Raw genomic sequence first — 23112 nt, forward strand, 5'->3', positions numbered from 1 at the left:
AGGGGGGCAGAAGGGGAGAGAGAGAATCTGGAGCAAACTCCCCACTGAATGCAGAGGACTGACTCTGGGCTCAATTCCATGACCCTGAGAACACAACCTGAGCCAAAATCAAGTGTCAGTGGCTTAACCAACTGAGCCACCCAGGCATCCCACTTCAGATCTTTTTAAAAAGTAATGAAACATTACAGGGTTAAAATACCTTATGGCTGCACACCAGACCTATTCCCCTCCCTTTCTTCCCAAAGTCATCACTATGATGAATTCTGTATGTCCCCCTGTCCTTCTCTTTACATTTTCACTATACATCCATGTATTGATAAACAGTACATAACATTGTTCTATGCTTTTAAGCTTGGATGAAAATTGGTATCATATTCTACATATGATAAGCATACATAAGCAACTTGCTTTTATCTCTCAACATTGTGTTGTCTAGATCTGGCTTTACTGTTATATACAGATGGGATCCATGCATTCTGGTTGCTGTGTAATAGTCCATCATAGGTATGCTACATAATTTACTCATTTTATCCAAATTCTCACTGGCGGGCATTTTGTGGCTTCAGAGTATTTTGGTTTCTATAGGCAGTGTTTATAAAACAAGTACAAGCAGTGACTGGGTGCTCAGTTGGTTAAACGTCTGCCTTCAGCTCAGGTCATGGTTCTGAGGCCCTGGGATCAAGCCCCACATCAGGCTTCCTGCTCAGTGGGGAACCTGCCTCACCCTCTCCCCCTGCAGCTACCCACTCTCTCTCTCTCTGTCAAATAAATAAGTAAAATCTTTTTTAAAAATTAAGCATAGAAGTTTTTCTAGGACATATTCCAGAAGTGGAGTATTTGGTCCAGTTCAGTCAGATATGTGTATCTGCAATTTTATCAGAGTTTGCCAAAATTGTTCTCCAAAATGATTTTACCTACATGGTGAATTCTTATTTCCTTGCATTTTAACAATACTTGTAATTGTCATGATTTTTCATTTTTTACCAAGCTAAAAACATGAGATTGAATTTTGTTGTTTAGATTTAATATCCCCATTTACCACTGAGGCCCAGACATCTTTCCCCATGTATGTTGGATATTCAGAGCTCCTCTGTAAATTGTTGGGTCAAAGTCTTTATTCATTTGGTTGTTGTTGGGCTTAAAATTGACTTGAAGGATTTTTAAAAAATTGACTTAAAGGATTTATGTATTTCAAATATTAATCTTTTGTAACTTGCCTTTTAAATTTTTTTCAGAAGTTTAAAAATTTGACATTTCCCTTTTTGATTTCTGAGTCTCGTGTCTTATAAAATAAACCCTTCCCCACCTCCCCATCATAAAAACATTCTCTCAAGCATTTAGGTCTTTAAGCCATCTGGCGTTTATTTTTAGGTGTGGTGTGAGGTAGGAATCTAATGTAATTTTTTTCCACATAGGAAGCCAGTTGTCCTGACATATTTATTGAATGGCTCATAATTTCTCCACTAATTTATAATGCTTCCTCTATCATAAACTAAAGTCCAATTTATGTTGGATCTATTTCTAGGTTTACTGTTCTGTTTCATTGATAGATTTGTCTATCCTTGTTTCACCTGTTCTCATTCACTTTTGCTGAAAATGTTAGATAAAACCTATATAGCCTTTTATCTCCAATGCCCATCTCCAACATTTCCCTCCTCAATTTCATCCTGCATGCATTTATTAGACCTCTTTCCAAGAATCATCATCACCTAATTTATTTAGTGCCTACTGTGTGTGAGGCAGTGTGCTAACTACACTATCCAGTTAATCCTCATGGCCCTATAGGGCAACTCCTGTTTGCCAATCAGGACATTGAGGCTCAGAAGTTGGGAAACTTGCCCATGTCACACAGCCAGTAAAAGACAAAGCCATGGCTGGAACTCATATTTATTTGTCCTCAAAAGTGTTGATGGCACTCCATTTCCATTTTCTAGCCTTCAAGAACTCCATAATCTGGTCCCCATCTAATCTCAGAATCCTTCCATCTGTAAAACAGGGATAATAATTCTTTCTCCCTTGCGGGGTTGTCATAAGGATTATGTGAGATTATAATTGTGAAAGCACTTAGCACAGCGCCTAGCACAAAATAGGTACTCAATAAACATCAGCTAAATTTGAATAAAAGTAGGCAGCAGTTGCCAAAGTTAAAAATAAAATAATAAAATAAAATAATAAAAAAAAGAAAAAAAAAGAAAGAAAAGAAAAGAAAAGAAAAGAAAAGAAAAGAAAAGAAAAGAAAAGAAAAGAAAAGAAAAGACGGCAGCCCAGGTGGCTCAGCGATTTAGCACTGCCTTCAGCCCAGGGCATGATCCTGGGGCCCTGGGATGGAGTCCCATGTCAGGCTCCCTGCGTGGGGCCTGCTTCTCCCTCTGCCTATGTCTCTGCCTCTCTCTCTCTCTCTCTCTCTCTCTCTCTGTGTCTCTCATGAATGAATAAATAAATAAAATCTTTAAAAAAAAAGAAAAGAAAAAGAAAGTTTACTCCATCCTATTATCCCTGCTTTAGAGTAATCCTGGGCAGGGGGCAGGGTCAGAGGGTTGTTGGGCAAGAGTGGGTGGGAATAAGTACATAGGGGTAGAAGACTTTTGATGGCTCCGCTTCCGCTTTCCACTCTGCTTCCTCTGGCCAGGAACTCCTAGGAGCAACAGGAAGGCTGACAAGGGGGACCATGGTAAGTAAACCCTTAGAAATTTTTTTCTTCCTGCTGAACCTCAGGGCTGAGGGTCAACAGCTCCATAGCTCTGGACTTACACAGCAAACTTGGCTATTGAATGGCTGCCGTGCCCCAGGTGTAACAACTCCAGGCACTTAGAGCTGGAGTGGGGCATCTTCCTCCTTTTCCGGGCTGCCTGGGTTCGGACCAGGGCCAGCCATCCCTGAGTGATTCCCGTGACAACAAGGCAGCTTTAGTCCTCCGTCAGAGGAAGCAGGTGAAACAAGACAGCCTTTCTGGGCAGCTCTCAGATTAATGGGAACCACATTGGCAAAGGAAGCTGATTGACTTGAAAAATCCAGCACTAGGGATCCCTGGGTGGCGCAGCGGTTTGGCGCCTGCCTTTGGCCCAGGGCGCGATCCTGGAGACCCGGGATCGAATCCCATATCGGGCTCCCGGTGCATGGAGCCTGCTTCTCCCTCTGCCTATGTCTCTGCCTCTCTCTCTCTCTATCTCTGTGTGACTATCATAAATAAATAAAATTTAAAAAAAAAAAAAAAAAAAAAAAAAAAAAAAAAAAAAAGAAAAATCCAGCACTAGCACGAAGGTTCCCTTTCATGCTGGAGGATTATGGTCACTTGCAATTTTCTTGCTAATTGAAGTTTTTGTAGGAAAAGCAAACACATATATACACAAGTACGTATTATTTCCATGCTGATTCTATTTCAGAAGCAGTGGGTTGTACACTTTAGTTCTAGGCTTTCTTTGACTTCACCCTCACATCTGCACTGTGTCATTGGCAGCTCCAGCCATGGACCCCGGGACACTCCACAGGGGTCAGAATAACAGGAAATCACCAGTGGGGAGGACAGTGCCCTGTCTCCCTTGTTTAACTTGGAAGTCCTGCCTGAGTCTTAGGAGACTCAATATGTTTGGTCCTAAAAGAGGTGAAAATTACATCAGGTTCCTGAGAGAGAAATCCAAGAGGGCTGTAGCCTATTTTCATTTCCTGGTGGTCTGGCTCGGGGTGTTGAGGCAACAACGTATCCTGCTGGCTTCCTTGGAACATGACCGATCTGGAAAGAGGAGGGCTTTTTCCTTAAGCCATGCCTATTGTTCTCCTAAATCAAGTAAGGACCCTGAGCCCATATAACCTTTTTACAGGGGTGAGTGAAAAGAGGAACTCAATCTGTTTAAATTGCAAGGTTTAAGGGAGAAGCTGTCCATTAGAGAGGGACAAAGGATCCCCACTCCCTGCCCCCCCCCCCGCCATTTCCTGATACCTTGACATGGTAGCACACAGCTTTCCACCCTGTATCTCTGTCACACACACCCACACACGCTCCCAAACATACAGCAGTGTTGATACCCACACCACACTTCCATGGACGTGACCAAGGCGAGCCAGTTCCAGGGAGGGGTATCCTCATTTCTTCTGCATTCATGGAAGCACAACAGCATCCAAGTGAGTGCCACTAATGTCTTAGAAAAAGAATTCACTCACAAAGATTATTCTTGATTGTTTGTAACAGATTAATTGTGATGCATTTCAATACTGATGATGCCATATTAGAGGCAGGAATTCTGATTCCTGGTGCTGGCCCTCAGTGACCTTGCATAGAGTACTTCTCCGAATGTTGGTTTCTTCCTCTGTGAAAATGTGAGGGGGGGGTTGGACCGGTGGCCTCTAAGGACACTGGCAGCACCAACATTCAGTATAGGTGATACTTCTTTTGTGATTTGTGTCTCTAGGCAAGGCTGAGGTCTCTGGAAAGCAAGACACCAGAATTTCCAGGCCTCTGACCATTCTTGCCGGGTCCTGTAACCCTTCCCCCAGTGAAGTCTCTGTTGAGTTCCTGCCACCTTAGATTCATAAACATGCTCCTGGCATGCTCCTGGCCTCCATCCCTTCCCCTAAAATTCTGCCCTCAGGAAAGGACATGATAATTGTGTGTATACTGCATGTCAATTACTAAGGGAGGAGGAGGAGGAGTTGCCTTTGGGAAGAAGAATGAAGCTTTTTTTTTTTTTCCGGGTACATACAAATCTTTTTTTTTTTTTAATTGGAGTTCAATTTGCCAACATATAGCATAACACCCAGTGCTCATCCCGTCCAGTGCCCCCCTCAGTGCCCGTCACCCAGTCACCCCTACCCCCCGCCCACCTCCCTTTCTACCACCGCTTGTTCGTTTCCCAGAGTTAGGAGTCTCTCATGGTTTGTCTCCCTCTCTGATTTTTCCCACTTCGCTTTTTTTTTTTTTTAACTTTTTTCCCACTTCACTTCTTTGATTCAAAGCTTCATTCTATCAGAAAGGGAGACAGAATGAAGCTTTGAATCAAAGAAGTGAAGTGGGAAAAAAATTAAAAAAAGAAAGAAGCGAAGTGGGAAAAATCATAGAGGGAGACAAACCATGAGAGACTCCTAACTATGGGAAACAAACAAAGGGTTTTGGAAGGGGAGGTGGGCAGGGGTGGGGGATAAATGGGTGACGGGCACTGAGGGGGGCAGTTGAGGGGATGAGCACTGGGTATTATACTATATGTCGGCAAATTGAATTTAAATTTAAAAAAATGTAAAAAAAAATCCTAAAAAACAAAAACAAAAAGTGAAGCCCTAATTGTGAAATTTTAGCTAGAGAGTTGAAGGGAGATGTTTGAGAGTAAGGAGGCTAACAATGCAGGGGCTTATCCTATTGCTGATACCTAAAGTTCCACCATCAGCAAGTGAGTCCTTTTGCTGAAACTATTGAGGGTTCCCTCCCATGAAAGAAATGGATTCCAATTCAGAAGCCATTCTGGCCTTGGTGAGAAGGAGTTATTCAAATCCTTTTATTCCGGGGTGGGATGGGGCAGAAAGCTTAGCAACTGAGGGATGTGAGAGGAATGTCTCGAAGGGAAAAAAAAAAAAACCTGAAAGGGCAGGCTTGGAACCCCAGAAAATAAACTTCAAGTGCCACACACTTTCAGTGAGGGTCCATTCTGCACTGGAAACCTCCTGCAGGGAGGGGGAAGGGCCTAGGGAAGGAATCAGAAGTAATTTCAGGCATGTTCCAGCAGCACAGGCCTCAGAGGGAAAACAAGAGGCTGTGCTGAGTCACTGCATAGAGATGGGATGTACCCCCACCCAAAACTTGGTTCAGACCTTAAGACTGATGACACCACATATGTGCCAAAGGAGTATCAAAAGGTTATTAGTCCCATAAAGAAGCTTTCTAGGGAAAGCAGGGCAGGCTCCCAAGAAGAAGATCTGAAAAAGGCTTGGATTTTAAGGTGGTGAGGGAGTGGGGCTGCAGCAGGGGCTCCTGCTAACAAAGGCTTGTATACCTCGAATTTCCTGTTGGTGCTAAAGGAACCCGCACCTGTGAGCCTGGCCATTCTCACCAGTTTGCCCCAGTGTGGAACAGAAAGGGAAAGAGGCTGATGGGGCTTGAAAGCTGTCAGCAGTCAAAAGTAAAAAATGGGATTCTGATTTTCTTTTATAGAGCAGGAAGAAGGAATAGATCCTCTTTGTTTCCATAGCCTATTAAGACCTTCCCTACTACCACTGGCTCTGGGGAACGCTGGGTCTTCAGGTCTTCCATGTTGGGCAGGCACCAGAGTCATTTTAGCATTCTCAGGTTATTGGACCAGGAACTTTTGTTCTTCTAAGAACTAGGGAAATCTGTTAAAATATATTCTGATGGGGCACGTGAGTGCTCTGTCGGTTAAGTGCCTGCCCTCAGCTCAGGTCAAGATCCAGGGTCCTGGGATCAAGCCCCATGTTGGCCTCCCTGCTCAGTGGGGCGTCTGCTTCTCCCTCTCCCTCTGCCCCTCCCCTGCTCCCTGCTCATTTTCTCTCTTACTCTGTGCTCTCAATCTCAAGTAAATAAATACAATTTAAAAAAATTTTTTTAAATATATATTTTGAGACCACAAACTTCCTGGGCTACAGTGTATTGTGTGTGTGTGTGTGTCTTTAAAGAACACTGGCTTTAACACTCACTCCAAGCTTCAGAGTCTTTTATAATAAAATGACTGGGTCCTTTTATCAAAACTGGCTTGTTTTGTGCCTGAGAAATTGAAATATGCTAAAGAGAACAGGATGGCAGCTAAGTATATTTCTACTTGGTTGTGTGATCATCTTAAGAATTGATCTTGGGGCACCTGGGTGGCTCAGATGTTTAAGCACTTGACTCTTGGTTTCCACTCAGATCATGATCTCAGGGTCACAAGATCAGCTCCACGCTCAGTGTGAAGTCTGGGAGTCTAAGATCCTCTCCCTCTCCCCTTGCCCCTCTCCTTCCCTCACCCCACCGTTACTCTACACACACACTTGGGCACTCCCTCTCTAAAAAATAAATAAATAAATAAATAAATAAATAAATAAATAAATAAATCTTATTGTTTGTTGTAATCCCAGACCCAGCACAAGCCAGATATACAGTGGGTGCTCAATAAGCACTTATTGAATTGAACTAGTGAAGTGATAACTGGTATGTCCATTCTTCTGATCCTATCTACTGAAGACAGGGATGGGAAGGAAACGAACACTTCACTGAACACTTACTATGCACACTTCTCTGTGCATTATACCATTTCATTGTCACTACAACCCTGATTAATTATTGAAGTTCCCATTTTTTTAAGATTTTATTTATTTATTTATTTATTTTTAATTTATTTATTTTTAAATTTTTATTTATTTATGATAGTCACACAGAGAGAGAGGCAGAGACACAGACAGAGGGAGAAGCAGGCTCCATGCACCGGAAGCCTGACGTGGGACTTGATCCCAGGTCTCCAGGATCGCGCCCTGGGCCAAAGGCAGGTGACAAACCGCTGTGCCACCCAGGGATCCCCTATTTATTTATTTTAGAGAGAGAGAGAGGGCTCTGGTGGAGGGAGAAGGGCAGAAGGAGAAGGAGAGGGAATCCCAAGCAGACTCCATACAGACCACAGAACCTGATGCTGTGTTCAATCTCATGACCCTGAGATTGAGACCTGAGCTGAAATCAAGAGTCAGAAATCAATGGAGTCACCTAGGTGCCCCTTGAGGGTCCCATTTTGATAGATGAGGGAAAGAGAGGCTCCAGGAGGTGAAACAATAGTCCTACAGCTAAACAACTAGTGAGTGATGGGGCCACACTTTCCCTCAAAAGCCCACATTCTTTCTAGGCCAGCAAACCACAGTGTGGTAGGAGGCAGGGCAAGAGCAGTGCATCAGAGGGGAACCACTAGGCAGGAATGTTCTTCTATTATTTTCTTCAGATGTTTAACTCTCCTCAACAAAAACACTTCCCAGATGTTTCTAGCACCTGGCAACTCTTCAATCGCAAAGTGAGGGATGACCCCACACCTGCAGGAGAATGAACTATTTGTCTGACCTCTCTGGATTATGCTTTTTAAGTTGTCCAAGGGCCACCTGGAAGAACCCTTGTCTCAGCTGCAATGAAGGCTCATAGGTAATACTTACTGTGAGGCAATATGTTTACGCATCCAAGTCCTAGGTCATAGCGGGTGTTATGGTTTGAATTGTGTTCTCCTCAAAGGCACATTGAAGTTATAATGCCCAGTACCTGTGAATGTGACCTTATTTGGAAATAGGGTCTTTGCCAATGAAATCAAGTTAAGATGAGGGTAGGCCCTTAATCCAATGACCAGTGTCCTTATGAAAGGAGGACAATATGGACCCAGACACCAACAAAGGGAAGAACACCATGTAAAAACAGAGCAGAGATTGGAGTGATGCAGCTGCAAGGCAAGGAACACCAAGGACTGCCAGCTACCATCAGAAGCTCGGAAGTAGCAAGGAATGATTGTACCTCATCTCAGTGAGAGCAGGGCCCTGCTGACTCCTTCAGTTCAGACTTCAGCCCAGAAGAATCCTGAGAGAACCCATTTTTGATGTTTTTTTTTTTAAAGATTTTATTTATTTATTCATGAGAGACACAGAGAGAGGCAGAGACATAGGCAGAGGGAGAAGCAGGCTTTCTGTGGGGAGTCCCATGTGGAATTCAATCCCAGGACCCAGGATCACACCCTGAGCTGAAGGCAGATGCTCAACCACTGAGCCACCCAGGTGCCCCAATTTTTGATATTTTAAACCCAGTCTGTGCTACTTTATTACAGCCCCAGGAAACTAATAGAGAAGCCCTCCTGGGCAACTTCCAAGTTCCAGAGCCTGGCACCTTAGCCATCAGCTGGGTAGGTTCACAGATTCTATCAGTCAAAACTCCACAGTCCTCCTAGCCCCTCCCCCATTCCGTGGACAAGAATGACCTCAGCTTGTGGACACACATCTCCTGGGTGGGCTTTTTATTCAACTCTTAGTTCAGAGCATCCTTCACTAATCTGAAAAATACAATTTCCTGTTAACATTAGTACCAATATTCTCGCTATATTTATGCACTCCCTTGGTGTAGGTGAAGGGCCTAGGACATTTGCTCTGCTCTAGGCCTGGAGAACAGAGGCACTTGAAAACTTGTGTGGTGCACAGGGAAAAGGAAGAATGGGAAAGTGAGAAGAAAGATTTCAGATTCAAAGAGTCCAAATTCTAGTTCTGTTCTCCACCAGCTATATGATTTTGGGAAAGCTAGTTGTTCTCAAAGCCTTGGTGTCCTCATCTAAAATATGAGAAAGATAGCACCTACACCATGGGGTTATTATGAGGATTAAATGAGAAAATATTCATGAAGTCCCTGACATAGAAAGTAACCAAAAATACTATTACTATTACTTTTATCAGCATTGTTATTATTATTTCTTCTTTATGTCCCTGAAATGGAACAGCCCACCCCATGAATTATAGCATTATATGAGGGGAGAGACAGAGAGTCAGAATTGAATTGTCTGCCCAGCTCATATTCCTATTTCCTGAGAATGGTCCCTCCCATCATAGTTGGAGCTCCAGAAATGGCAGGTATAAAGGTATAACCTTTATATTATTGCTGTTTGTGAGGTCATGTGTCTGAGTCAGATCCCTGCCATTATAGCCAGGGTCAATGTCCCAGGCATCTGTGGTAAATTGCTCTCAGTCTTTACTCCCTTGAAATAGGACTATAGGGGCAGCCCAGGTGGCTCAGCAGTTTAGTGCCGCCTTTGGCCCAGGGTGTGATTCTGGAGACCTGGGATTGAGTCCCACGTTGAGCTCCCTGTGTGGAACCTGCTTCTCCCTCTGCCTGTGTCTGTGCCTCTCTCTGTCTCTCTCTCTCAATCTGTGTCTCTCATGAATAAATAAATAAAATCTTTAAAAAAGGATTATATTATCTATATCCTTTTCTGTGCAAGATGCATTTCCTCTCACTGTGAGTAAAGTATGCTTTCCGCATGATTGTTTTAGACAGTGGGTCCGAGGCAAATATGACATCAACAGAGGCTCCTGGTCTCACTTTGTCTCTTGCATTCTTTTTTTTTTTATATATAAGATTTCATTTATTTATTCATGAGAGACACAGACAGAGAGAGGCACAGACACAGGCAGAGGGAGAAGCGGGCTTCATGCAGAGAACCTGACGTGGGACTCAATCCCAGGTCTCCAGGACCACACCTGCGGGCTGAAGGCGGCGCTAAACCACTGAGCCACCCGGCCTGCCCCATCTCTTGCATTCTTGATGATATCTATTGAACACTCTGTATGTGTCAGGCACTACTCTTCATTATCTTATTGAATTGTCCTAATTCTGTAAGGTGGGTATTATTTTCATGCCAATTTTCACAGATAAGAAAACTCAGGCCAAGAGAGATTAAGTATTTTGCCCCTAGTTACACCATTATGGACTCACAGTGAACCCAGGTAGTCTGGCATACATGACTATTATGCTCCACCATGCCACCTCCTAGCCTGAAAAGCTTGGTAGAAATTTCTAAGAAAAGGCAATATCTGCATTTTTTTTGAACACCAACAATGTGCCAGGTACCATGCCTTGTGTTTATGCATCTTGTCCCTTCAGCCCTATAACCACCCCCATGGAATTCATGATGAGAAAACTGAATCTCAGAAGACCTAAGCAGCTAGAAAGTACCAGAGCTAGAGTTTGACCTCAGATCTTAAATATCTGACCCTGAAACCTTTACTCTTTCTTTCTTCTCACTCTACTTCACTGTGTCCTCTCTCTTCATATTACTAAATTATGGGGGCCTTTGCTTCTCTAGATCTAAAATGGAATAATTAGTACAGCATTGAGAATTGATCATTTAGATTCTTCACCCACATTGGAGGAGTGTGCTGAGAACAGCAGCGATCATGTCTAAGTTTGATCAAGAGTTCGTGTTAACCAAAAATTTGTGTTCTTTTTCAAATATCCAGTAACTTTCTGGGGAATGTGATGAAGGAAACATATTACAAGTCTTTAGCAAGAGCAAGTTGAGGATGAGTACAAGTCAAACACCACAATTAAAAAGCATTTGAAGAAGTATATTGGGGAGATATGGATGGTCTGGTATGACCAACTGTGGGGCAGGTGTTAGGGGGCTGAGGTAACCTGGCCTTGAGAATTGTCAATTTGTCTAAGTCAGGGGTCCAGACACCAGCCTCTGGTACCTGGTGCTTTGCAGAACGGACAGCCAGGCCTCAGGATTTGGATGGGAGTACCTGAATTCCCTTCCAACCCTCACTAAAATGAATCCATTTATTCTATAAATATTTACCAGATAAGCCAAGCAGTCTGAGACAATAGCAGTTTGAATCTGAGCATTTATTACTGGCAGTAACTTAGCCTTGGCACGTTGTAGCGGGCCTGTGTGTACCATGTACCTGGCTGAACACTTCAGTAAATAGACCCTCCCTGCCTCTCGGGTGCAGTCAGTTCCAGAGAACAAATTCTTCTTTCTTAAGGATTTCTCATGCTAAACTAAATCCAAGGCTACAACTAAACCTTCCCCCAGGATTTAGGAGCCAAAGGGTTTTCTCTACCGCCGAAGTGGGGAGACCCGCAGGATATATTATTAAGTAAAATTAATACTGTGTAAACTGTGTCATTTTTGTGAGAAAGAAAAATAAAAGTATTATTCATATTTTCTTATATAGACATAAACTCTGGAAGGATGCAAAAGCAACTAATAACAGTGGGTATCTCCAGAAAAGGGTGTGGAGGAATAGGGTGAATGGAGGGAGGTGGGGGAGGGGGGGAGGAAGACTTCATTACATGCTTTTTCACTTTTAAAATTATTATACAATAAAATTGATTATTTTGAGATTTAATCTTTGAGATTCTTTTAAAATAAAGTTCTATCAATTTTAACATGTATGGATTTATATAATACCACTATAATTGGGATACTAAACAATTCCATCACCACAAAATAATATGCTATCCCTCTACCCACAACCTTTAACCACTGGCAATCACTCATTTATTCTCCATCCTAATAATCTTGTCTTATCAAGAATATCATGTCAATGGGATCATGTAGTGTGTAACCTTTTGAGACTGCTTTCCCCCCCACTCAACATAATATCTTTGGGACTCATCCAATTTGTTGCGTGGATCAAAAGTGCATTTCTTGATATGTACAGATGTAACACAGATTCACCCACGCCTTTGTGCATTTAAGGACATTTGGTTTGTTTCCAGCACAGGCAATTGTAAATAGACCTGAGGTAAAGACGTGTGTACAGGTTTTTGTGTAGACATACATCTTTATTTCTTTAGAGTAGATGTGCAGATGTGTGATTATTGGATCATAAGAATATATTTCACTTGATGAAAAACTGCAACATTTTTTCACTGGCGCTTCATTTGGTGCTCCTGCCAGCAATGTATGAGAGTTTTCATAGCTCTACATGCTCGTCAGCAACTGGTGCTGTCGTGAACATGAGTGTACAAATAACTTTTCAAGACCCTGTTTCCATTTCCTTGAGGTATCTGCTCAGAATTGGAATTTCTGGATCACATGGTATTTCTATTTTTAATTTTTTGAGGAAGTGCTGTAGTGTTTTCCACAGAAGCCATATGACTTTATATCTCTACCAACAGCACACAAGTGTTCCAATTTCCCTACATCCTTGCCAACACTTGCTATTTCCTGGTTTATTTTTATTTTTTTATTTTTTGTCCCATCCTCTTGAAACTGTAGCTTTCCCTGAGAAGATTCCCCTTCCTCAGAGTTTTGAGACTTGTGAGTACTGCTGTTGCAACCGCCAGGTTGCTGGGGGGCTGGAGCATAAGAGAAGATACATAAGAGAAAATACAGCGGGATATTTCAATTCTCTCTGGAGCATTAGAAGCTCCTTTGCCCAGTCCGTGAACAGGAGCTGGAGGACTTCTCCTGGAGCACTCTCTGCTCAACAGGGCTTACTTCTGCGTTTCTGAATGCTTTGAATTCATGTCATAAAGCTACCGATGGGAAGTAATGTGAACTCAGCACCCAGATCATTCCATGGTACTCTGAATTCTGATGTTCTTCCTGCTACTCAGTTTTCTCTGTCTTCAAATCATCCTCCCCTGAGTCTATTCAGGCTTTATAGTTACAGTCAGTGTGAGAGAAAGAGTGGAGCACACTTACTCCACCTCATGTGGAGCTGGAACCCAACCTATTTATATTTATATACCATATGAATGGATGACTCTATTCGAAGTTTAAATCTAAGAAACACTCAAATCATTTAAAAATGGAAATAAAAAGAACTTTCTCTACAATTTATGTATGCTGTTATACCAACAGGCACTGTGAGCGCTGGAAGAAGGTGATTCATGGCACCTCCCTCACGTGGACCCAGACTTTTCAAGGCCCGCCCCCAACCCTGCTGTCCTGAGTAGCTTCATCTTCCCTTCCCAGGTTGAAAGCAGTTCCAGTCTTTTGACTGTAAGTTATCAGTAGGGACATTGGTTACAACTGGGGCCCAGGATGCTCCTGGCCTCTGCCACTACCCTACAGTTGACTCTTTGTAGAATGTAGACAATGAGGACCTCAGGGATGGAAATGTGCTTTTTTAGCATCTGATAAGGTTCAATTTGCACTGATTCTCTCTTAGCCTCTTGTGGGGAAGTTGTTAATTTAAGGACAGAAGAGTCAGGCCAGTGAGCATACCTGTCAAGTGCCCAGCTTCCTTCCTAAGAGGAACTTCCACAGCAGGACTGCGTCAAGTCACACAGGTCCTTCAGCTCCAGATGGAAGGTGAGGAGAAAAGTAGGAGTAGGTCTGTTCCAGAGAAGCCATGGATTCAAGAATGAGATGTGCTTTGCTGACAGAAAGTAGGAAAGGAAAGGGAGTGATTTAGAGGGTAGGAGGATATTGCAGAACTGAGGAGCCAGTCCCCCAACCCCTAGTCACATCCAGCCCAGACACCCATTCTCCATGGTCTGCTGGCTTGCAGAAGGCCCACCTTTCTCTGCAGTGAGGAGCTAGATAAAGCTCTCCAGCTTTTGGCTTCCTGAAGAGTTATTTGGTCTCCTGTGTGTGTGTGTGTGTGTGTGTGTGTGTGTGTGTGTGAGAGAGAGAGAGAGAGAGAGAGCGCACTCTGCTCATCCTCTCTTCTTTACTGGTTTTCTCTTGGATGTTTCAAGATCAATATCATGAAGTGATTAAGAGCTTGGGTCCAGAGTCAGGCAGATCTGGGTTCATATTTTAACTTTTCCACTTACTAGCTGTGTCTCAGGCAAGTTATTTATATTCTTAAGCTTTGGTTCCCTCATCCATAAGATGGATCCTAGAATAGTGCTCAGATTGTGAGAATACTATGTGGTACTATGTATAAGCCCTCAACCTACTGCCTGACACATAGTGGGAGTGTGTCTTCAATGAATGGTAGTTATCGTTATCAACATCCTCCTTCTCATCATCAATCATCATGATTATGATTATGATTATGGAGACTCTACTTCCTTCCCTGGCCTATTTAGTATTGGGAGGGCCCAGGTTGGAAAAACTAGTATTTGAGCATTACCTGCCAACCCCTGTCCTACCTATAAAGGACAGCTCTCCACAGTATGAGATGGATGGGACATCTCTTCACCAGGTGGGTTTTGGCCTCTTTGACTTCATTAACCATTTGCAATTCTGTCAAAGCTCAGAGATTGGCAATAAAAACACCGCTGAGAGCCCTGTAGTATTTTGGGGTGGGGTAGACGGGAAGAGGAAGCTGGGGAATAACCAGATCTCCACAGGCTCCAAGTCCTGGCTGCTGGAGGTATCACTGGGTGTTGATCTCAGCTGGCCTGCTCCTTACCTTGCTCAGGTATGGGAATAGGGGAAAGCATGGTTTGGGTAAGCCAAGTAGCTCAGGGGTTAATATCTGAGGGACCTCTAGAATAATTAGAGCCTGGATTTCCAGCTGCTAAAAGATTCTGACAAAGAAAAATAGACTACATAAAAATATGTTAAACTCAAAGTTGATTTAATATTGCCCCAACAATGGGCTGCATTTTTTGTATAACTTCCCTAAATGCAGCCACTGAGATACATAAGCATCATTTGACCATTAGGGAATAATTAGCTCAGAATAGTTATTAGCAGGTTTCATCTCAGGCCATGGAGTATTAGACAATGCCATCATTCTACTCAAAACCTTTGTTCTTTACTAGTACCACTTCAAGTAGAGCAAATGCTGCTGAAACCTGTACCAGGACTCATGAATCCCTTCCACACTGCTCTGGCCACCTTGGTTAGCAGTGATCTGTGGTTCAACTAGGAATCTACCTCCACTCTCATTCTCCCTTCAAGTACCTCAGGACTAGAGAGCTGGACACAATAGCTCCAAAAGTCACAGGTATGGGGTCACCCATACCACACTCACCTACTTCCAGGATAATCAGACCCTCCATTTCTTTCATTCTTAAGACAAAATTATTATAAAAGGTAACACATGTTTGCTGTAGAAAATTTAAAATATCCAGAAAAGCAAAAGCAGAAAATACAACTCATAATCTTATCTCCCAGTGATAATCACCATTAATATTTTGATATCATCTACCTATCTTTATATATACTTAAAAATCATAATCCCTTATTGTTGGAGACTCAGGTTATTTTCAGTGTCTTACTAAACAATTCCTTGCTCTATATCCTGCTAAAGAATTCCTGCTACCATTTTTTGCTCACGTCTTCTATTATTACCTCAGGACAGATGTCATTTCAAGGAATGTCATTACTGCAATCAAAGAGTTAGCTCAGTTTTAGGGCTTTTTATTCAAGTTGACCTCCAGAAGAATCATATCTGTATACTCTCATTCAACAATATGTGAGATTACTTGTTTCCTCCAACCCTTACTAGTATCAGGAATTAGAATTTTTTAAGTTGTAGCTTGAAACATGAAAAATGTACATTTCTTTGATTATTAGTAAAGTTGAACATACTTTCATGGGATTCTTGGTCCTTTGCATTCCTTCATTGCGAGTTACCTGTCTGTATGTGTTGTTCATTTTCCCATTGGGTGTTCTTCATCTTTTTCTTGTAAATTTCTAAAAGCACACAATAATGAGGAAGTCAATCTCCTGTGTATTATATAAGTTGGAAATACTTCCCTCAGATTGTTGTATGTATTTTTAATTTTACCATCTTTATTGACCCACATTTCTACTCCCAGGGCCCTGGGAACTGTAACCTGGCCTTTGATTGAACTCCTCCCACTTCTCTCATTCCCATTTTCTTCACTGATCACTTCATTAATAGTTCCAGATCAATTTGCTTCCCATACTCAGGCCACACTCAATTTGGTATCAACAAACGTATATACCTCATCTGCCATGATCAAGCACTTGGGCTAAGGGCTAAAGTGAATAGTTTCCAGTTAAAATGTCTCCTGTGAAACTAAGAGAAAAAAAACCTGGTGGGGAACTATGAGGGTGGGAACCAGCATTTTTTGTTACCTCCTGTGTGCCAGGTCTGTGCTGGGCATTTTGTGTACTGTCCCTGATTTAACCCTTACAACAACTTTTGAGGAATTTATTATTTTATTTTTTTAAAGATTTTATTTATTTAATTCATGAGAGACAGAGAGAGAGAGAGAGAGAGAGAGAGGCAGAGACACAGGCAGAGGGAGAAGCAGGCTCCATGCAGGGACTCTGACGTGGGACTCCAGGACCACGCCCTGGGCTGTAGGTGACGCTAAACCTAAACCGCTGAGCCACCAGGGCTGCCCAACTTTTGAAGAATTTAAACATGAATTTATGTGAACATAAATTTTACAGGTCAACTTGACTTGATAATGAGATGCCTATATATTTGGTAAACAGCAGAATGGAGTCCTTGTGTGTTTGGCTCCACGTGTACCACATGGGTTCTGGGGACCATGTACTTTGGCAGGGCTGGGACCAGGGGAGGCAAATGAGATCAGTCATGCAAGTGCAGAGTCAGATCTTGCCTTTCCTTAGAAATTTGATTTTGTTTGCACTAATTTTTATTTAAAAAAATATATTGCATTAAGCTATCACTTATCCCCAGTGTTAACTTTTTTGCCTTTCCCCCTTAAATCTGGTGCCTAAGTGAGTACTACACTGACTTCACCCTAAAAGGGAAGAACCTCCAACCTTCTCAGAGAAATAAAGGTATGGACTTAGGGAGAAGGGAGGTTGGTGAAGTGAGTGCAGAATGGAGTCAGGAGGCCGTGAGTTCAAAACCAGTTTCCACAATGACCCTCTGTGTGGCTCTGAGGAGCACGCTGGCCTTTCTGTACCTCTTGCCCTGTCAGTAGCATATCTGCTTCTCCCCACCTCAGCAACGAGGCTGGAAAATGAGCATGGTGCTTAGGATGCCCGTTGAACATAAGAAAGATGTTCCACATAAATACATGATTTTGACATTTGGTGATGAGCAGCATTCTCAATTATCATGGTCTATATGTCATTTTGTTTAAAAGGTACACTTCCTTCCCAGCCCAGGCTCCCAGAAGGCTATAAGTGCATCTGACTACCTCTTCCAGCCCAGAAACTAGCCTTCCCAGGATGGCCTGTATTTCTAAGATGAGAGCCGGAGGGGTCTGGGTGGGGACCTGCGGGGAGGCCCCTTTCCAGCATTCTGACCTGAGACACCTGCCCAGGTGGCTGGCTCCTGAGGTGGGGTCTGCCTGGTTCCCCCCGGGCTGCCACATTCCGCATCCACATTCTAACCATTCTCCAATCTGTGACACATTCCCACTCCCCCGCCTGTAAAGCAGCCTGAGAGCTAATCACATTCCCTCCCACTTTGTCCACTCCAGCAGCCACATGACTGAGGGGAAATGGCAAGAAACCACTCCTGAAACTGGGCCCAACTGATAGGACCGGCTTCCTGGAATCACAGCCCAGAGGCGGCCCGCTGGGGTGGGGGCTCAGAGCTCTGTCCTGAAGGCCGGGTTTCAAAGTCCATGCAGGCCCCAGCTGGGCTGCCTGCCTCCCACAGAAGACAAAGAAAGCCCGGCCCCTAAGCCTCCTCCGCACCCAGGAAGCCCTCCCTCTCCGCAGCCTGCGGGGCCTGGCCGGCTCCGACCTCCCTTGCACTGACCTGGTCAGCGGGGAACTCCCGGCCGTCCTTAACAGTGATCTGCCACGTACCAAGCCATTTCTGCCTACACACTGTCCTACTTGCTCCGGCGTGGGAAGTAGGCACTATTCCTTCCTTCCTTCCTTCCTTCCTTCCTTCCTTCCTTCCTTCCTTCCTTCCCTCCTTTCTTTCTTTCTTTCTTTCTTTCTTTCTTTCTTTCTTTCTTTCTTTCTTTCTTTTCTTTCTTTTTTTCTTTCAGATTTTATTTATTTGTTCATGAGACACACACACACACACAGAGAGAGAGAGAGAGAGAGAGAGAGGCAGAGACATGGGCAGAGGGAGAAGCAGGCTCCATGCAGGGATCCTGACATGCGACTTGATCCCGGGACCCTGGGGTCACTCCCTGAGCCAGAGGTTCAACCACTGAGCCCCCCAGGTGCCCCTAGGCACTATTATCATTACCATCCTGAAGAAGGGGAGCCTGAGACTTTAGAGAATAAAGTAACTTGCCCAGGGTTACTGGTAGGTGGCTGAGTCAAAAGTAGAGCCTATGTCTGTTTATTACCAAAGCCAGTGGGTTGAAGCAACAAGCCAGGAGTTTTAGACACCAAAGACCACAGGAGTTAAGCCAGAAGTCTAAATTTTTTGAGAGATAAAGAACAGGTGGATCTATTGTGAGTAGGAGGGGCATGCCTGTTTGAGACAGCAGGCACTTTACTGCTCTGGCTGATTTTGCCATGTGGGAACACAGGCCCACAGTGGTCAAACAGATCTTTTGAAGAGCTTGAAATTCACATTTTTAGGTGAAATGTCTTTATTTCTATATTTTGGCAGCTAGTCAAATATAAAAAGCAAAACAAACAGCGTTATGCAGGCTAAATGAAAGAAGTCTTTGGGTTAGACAGAGCTTGTGCACTAGCAATCTGAAACTTCTGTTCCATGCTATTGTACAGGATACTGTGCTCTGTGCAAGAGAGCTGCATAGCCAATGTTTGTTACATTAAATAGAAAGTAAACCAGCTCAACTTCTGGGGCAATTGTATCTGCAGGGGAAAAAAGGTACAATTTTATATATTCTCTCGGACGCATAACTGCAAATGACATGGTTCCAGTGTTGCCTGCTGGGGCAGCAGATGGACAGTCAGATGCACATACGGACCAGGCTAGTATATGTATGAGATGTGCTAAACTGAATCCTCCTCTCAAGTGTCCACGGTGAGACCATGTCCTGGGACGAAAGACATGCTTACATGATGCTTGGCCCCGCAAAGACTTGGCCTGTAGGAGCTGTCCTCTTTGTTCTCCTCCCTCACCTATGGAAGCAGTCCTAGAGCCTCAGTGGCATACTCTCTCTCTGTCTCATCCTCCAGAAAGCGGGGATCTCAACCCCTCCCCTGGATTTGACGGTCACCTCTGTATCTCACCCAAGCCTTGAGCCAAGTTCACTATCTTTCTCCCAGAATCAGCAAGCCCACCCTCCAGCTGGCCTCATTTCAGTCCCTTGCGCTCTCACTCTTCTGCATGGACAGCTCCAAATCCCCATCTCATTCTTGAATCATTCTCCTTCCCTCCTTCATCAATCAACCCCCAAACCTCAGCCAATATCTCATTCCACCTCTCACCACGTCATACCTGGCCATTGCTATATGCTTTTAACAGATGTAACTGGGATAATCTTTGGAGATATTAATTCCTCCCTGCCTCACATCCCCCCACAACATTCCTTTTTCTCCCCCGTGGCCCTCTCCCATTCAAGCTAGACTGTGAGGCATCTACCCATTGCTCGAGAAAGCACTGTTAGAACTTAAAATGGAACAGTCAGGTTCTTGGCTTTGGAATATCAAAAGCCAGTGATCAGTCTTGAGGACCAGGGGCTCAGTCAGGGGAAGTTCCCTATCACACCCTCTTCCCCAGGAGATAAATACTCCTATGCTGGGCCTTGAGGAGGGTATGGAAGGGGAGAAACGGGGTGGTTTCTGAGAAGAAACTGTGCCTTTATTCCACACCCAAATTGAGCCCTAGATAGATTCAAGAGACATTTCAGAGGAGGCAAAGTGGGTTCAGGAGGCCCAAGTTGGAACCCAGTTCTCACAGTGACTTTCTGTGTGGCTGAGGACTAGAGGACCTGGACTAGAGGTGCTGAGGACAAGGGTCTCTGGGAGATAAAACTCAGTTGTCCTCCCAGTCTTCTGTGAACCTCAAGACCTGTGGGAGAAAAGTCAGATTTCCTTAGGTCTTCAAAAGAAGAATGAAAAAGCTAAGTGCCAATTAAAAAAAAAAAGCCCTCTGGGTGAAAGTGCAGGAAGTCATACACAGCTGCAACCTCCTTGGCTTGGTGGTCAGATGGGCAAGTGATGGCCAAGAACCTGACTCAGGACCCTGGAATTCAGACATAATCTTGAGGATGGGGAGTAGGGCAAAATCTGAATTGACAGAGATTGTTAAATCAATACTTCCAACTCTGAGAAGAGGAAATGTAATATGGGAATTGTAGAAAAATAAAGTTGTATTTCTTGTGACTTGATTCTGTGTCCTAAAATTCATGAGTGCTCCTTGTCTCTGTTCTCTCCACATTCTAAACTATTCTGTATTCTGCAGCTAGATTAATTTTACTAAAATACCACTTTATACTTTTATGGATTCAAAGAATAATTATTGAGAAGCTACAATGAGCTAGGAGTGGTGTTAGGGAATCAGAAACCTTAAAAGGAGTGTAATAAGAAAGATGTAAAATATGATTAAACCAAGATGCCATTTTTCAAACAAAAATCCAAAAGTTTGATAACATACTCTTAGGGAAGGTGTGAAGAAGCAAGCACTGGAAACTTGCAATTAGAAATGCAAAATGAATGGTGGCTAGGTGGCTCAGTGGGTTGTGTGTCTGCCTTTGGCTCAGGTCATGATCCCAGGGTCCTGGGATTGAGCCTCTCCTTCTCCCTCTGCTTGCTGCTCTGCCTGCTTGTCTCTCTCTCTCTCTCTCTCAATTTCACTCTGTCAAATAAATAAAATCTTTAAAAAAAAAAAGGAAATGCAAAATGGTACAATCCTATGGAAGGGAATTTGGCAATATCTAGCAAAATTACATATGCGTTTGCCCTTTGAACAATCTATCCCACTTGTAAGAATTTATACCAAAGATACATTGACAAAAGTAGGAAAGGATGTTTGCACAAGACTATTAATTGTAATACTATTTATATTAACAAAGAACTGGAAGCAACCCAAATGCCCACCAATAAGGGACTGCTTAAGTAAATGACATACTTTATTATTATTAAAACACACAATAGATGACCAAGCAGCTATGAAAAGGAATGAGAAATATTTCTATATTGTATTGTGGCATGATCTCCAAAGCATATTATTCAATAGGGAAAAAAGGTATCGAATAATGTATATAGTATGTCCCATTTTACTTGAGAAAGGGGAGATCATTTGATTATATATACTTATCCCTTACATATTTTTAAAATGTAAGAGGAAAAATTAATAATGGTTTCTTTTTTTTTAACTTTTTAAAAATTTATTTATGATAGTCACAGAGAGAGAGAGAGAGAGAGGCAGAGACAGAGACAGAGACACAGGCAGAGGGAGAAGCAGACTCCATGCAGGGAGCCTGACGTGGGATTCGATCCTGGGACTCCAGGATCACGCCCTGGGCTGAGGGCAGGCACTAAACCGCTGAGCCACCCAGGCTGCCCAATAATGGTTTCTATAGGTGAGAGAGGAAATAAGATGGAGAAGACAGGACTAAAGCAAGACTTCCCTGAATATACTTTATTTTATAATAATTTTTAATTAAAAATTTACAATTAAAAATTACTATTATATATAATTTTACAATTAAAAGTTTTATAAATTTTTACCTTGGAACAATGAAAATGCTTTACAACAAAATTAATCAAATAGAAAAATGCAATACTTAAGAAATGAAAGTAAATAAAACAGTTAAGTCTGTGTATCAAGTTCGGGGGCTTAATCAGATAGGGAAGAATTATTTCAAATGGCTTTAATTTTTACATTTTTAAAATTTTTTGAGAAAGAGAGAGCGCTCATGAGTAGAGTGAGGAGAGGTGGAGGGAGAGGGAGAGAGAGAATCTTAAGCAGGATCCATGCCCAGCACAGAGCCCAATGTGGGGCTCAATCTCACAACAATGAGATCATGACCTGAGCCAAAATCAAAAGGACACTCAACTGACTGAGCCACTCAGGTGCCCCTCAAATGACTTTGAAACACAGTAATTTGAATAATAACTCTAATGAGATATAGCCTAAGGATTAAAAAAACACCAAACTTTAAGTAGAAAGATTGAACTATTTTTGAGTAGTTAGATTGTTAATAATACTTCTACTGCTATGCTGAAACCTACATAAAACAAGATAAAGCAAATAAGTAATTCATTTTACGATTAAGGATTTTCAGAATAAGAGAAAAGAGATATAAATATAAAATTAAGTAAAAAACATGTGGTTTTAAATTTGAATTGTAAACCTCAGCATGAATCCGGGATATATTTTCTCTTTAAAAACGAAACAGGGCAGCCTGGGTGGCTCAGCGGTTTAGCGCCACCTTCAGCCCAGGGCCTGATCCTGGAGACCTGGGATCGAGTTCCCCATCGGGCTCCCTGTGTGGGGCCTGCTTCTCCCTCTGCCTGTGTCTCAGCCTCTTCCCCCCCGCCCCCCCCCCCGTGTGTGTGTGTGTCTCTCATGAATAAATAAATAAAATCCTTAAAAAAACAAAAAGAAAACCCTACTTCTTTCCCTCTTTTCCTTCTCTGTCTGCTGAAAAAACGTAGGTACAGTGACCTACCTAGGAATAACGAACACCCCTAGGGCACAGATCCTTTTCTCTAAATACTATTTCCCACTTTCTATGAAATAGGCTGATTTCAGTTCTGGACCAAGAAATGTACAAGATGAGCATAGAAAGCAAGGAGGATATTAAAGATTGTTGAGATGATACAAAAAGAACCCAAGAGCCAAGTTGAAGGGGCTCCTGCTGACCAAAGATGGAAATTTCTAAGCATCAAAATGAATAGTAATTGCAATGATTTAACATACCAAAAATATTAAAATCCA

The 23112-nt window shown here is 42.9% G+C and overlaps 1 long non-coding RNA gene across 3 annotated transcripts in view; it reads right to left on the reverse strand.

Moving 5' to 3' along the window:
- LOC140603593 (uncharacterized) overlaps nucleotides 1-17655 on the reverse strand; it is a 41134-nt gene extending 23479 nt beyond the window's left edge. Inside the window, exons 1-4 of one of the 3 annotated variants that reach the window (XR_012006517.1) lie at nucleotides 17592-17655; nucleotides 15927-16031; nucleotides 13662-13815; nucleotides 12002-12787 (exon numbers count right to left, since the gene is read on the reverse strand). This is a non-coding gene — a long non-coding RNA (uncharacterized lncRNA). Of the gene's footprint in view, nucleotides 1-12000; nucleotides 13816-15926; nucleotides 16032-17591 lie in introns of those variants that run through there. The other 2 variants (XR_012006518.1, XR_012006516.1) reach the window with 2 other exon arrangements.
- Nucleotides 17656-23112: the final 5457 nt, after the last annotated feature.

Source organism: Canis lupus, chromosome 14, assembly GCF_048164855.1.
Source record: "Canis lupus baileyi chromosome 14, mCanLup2.hap1, whole genome shotgun sequence".
NCBI lineage: Eukaryota > Metazoa > Chordata > Mammalia > Carnivora > Canidae > Canis > Canis lupus.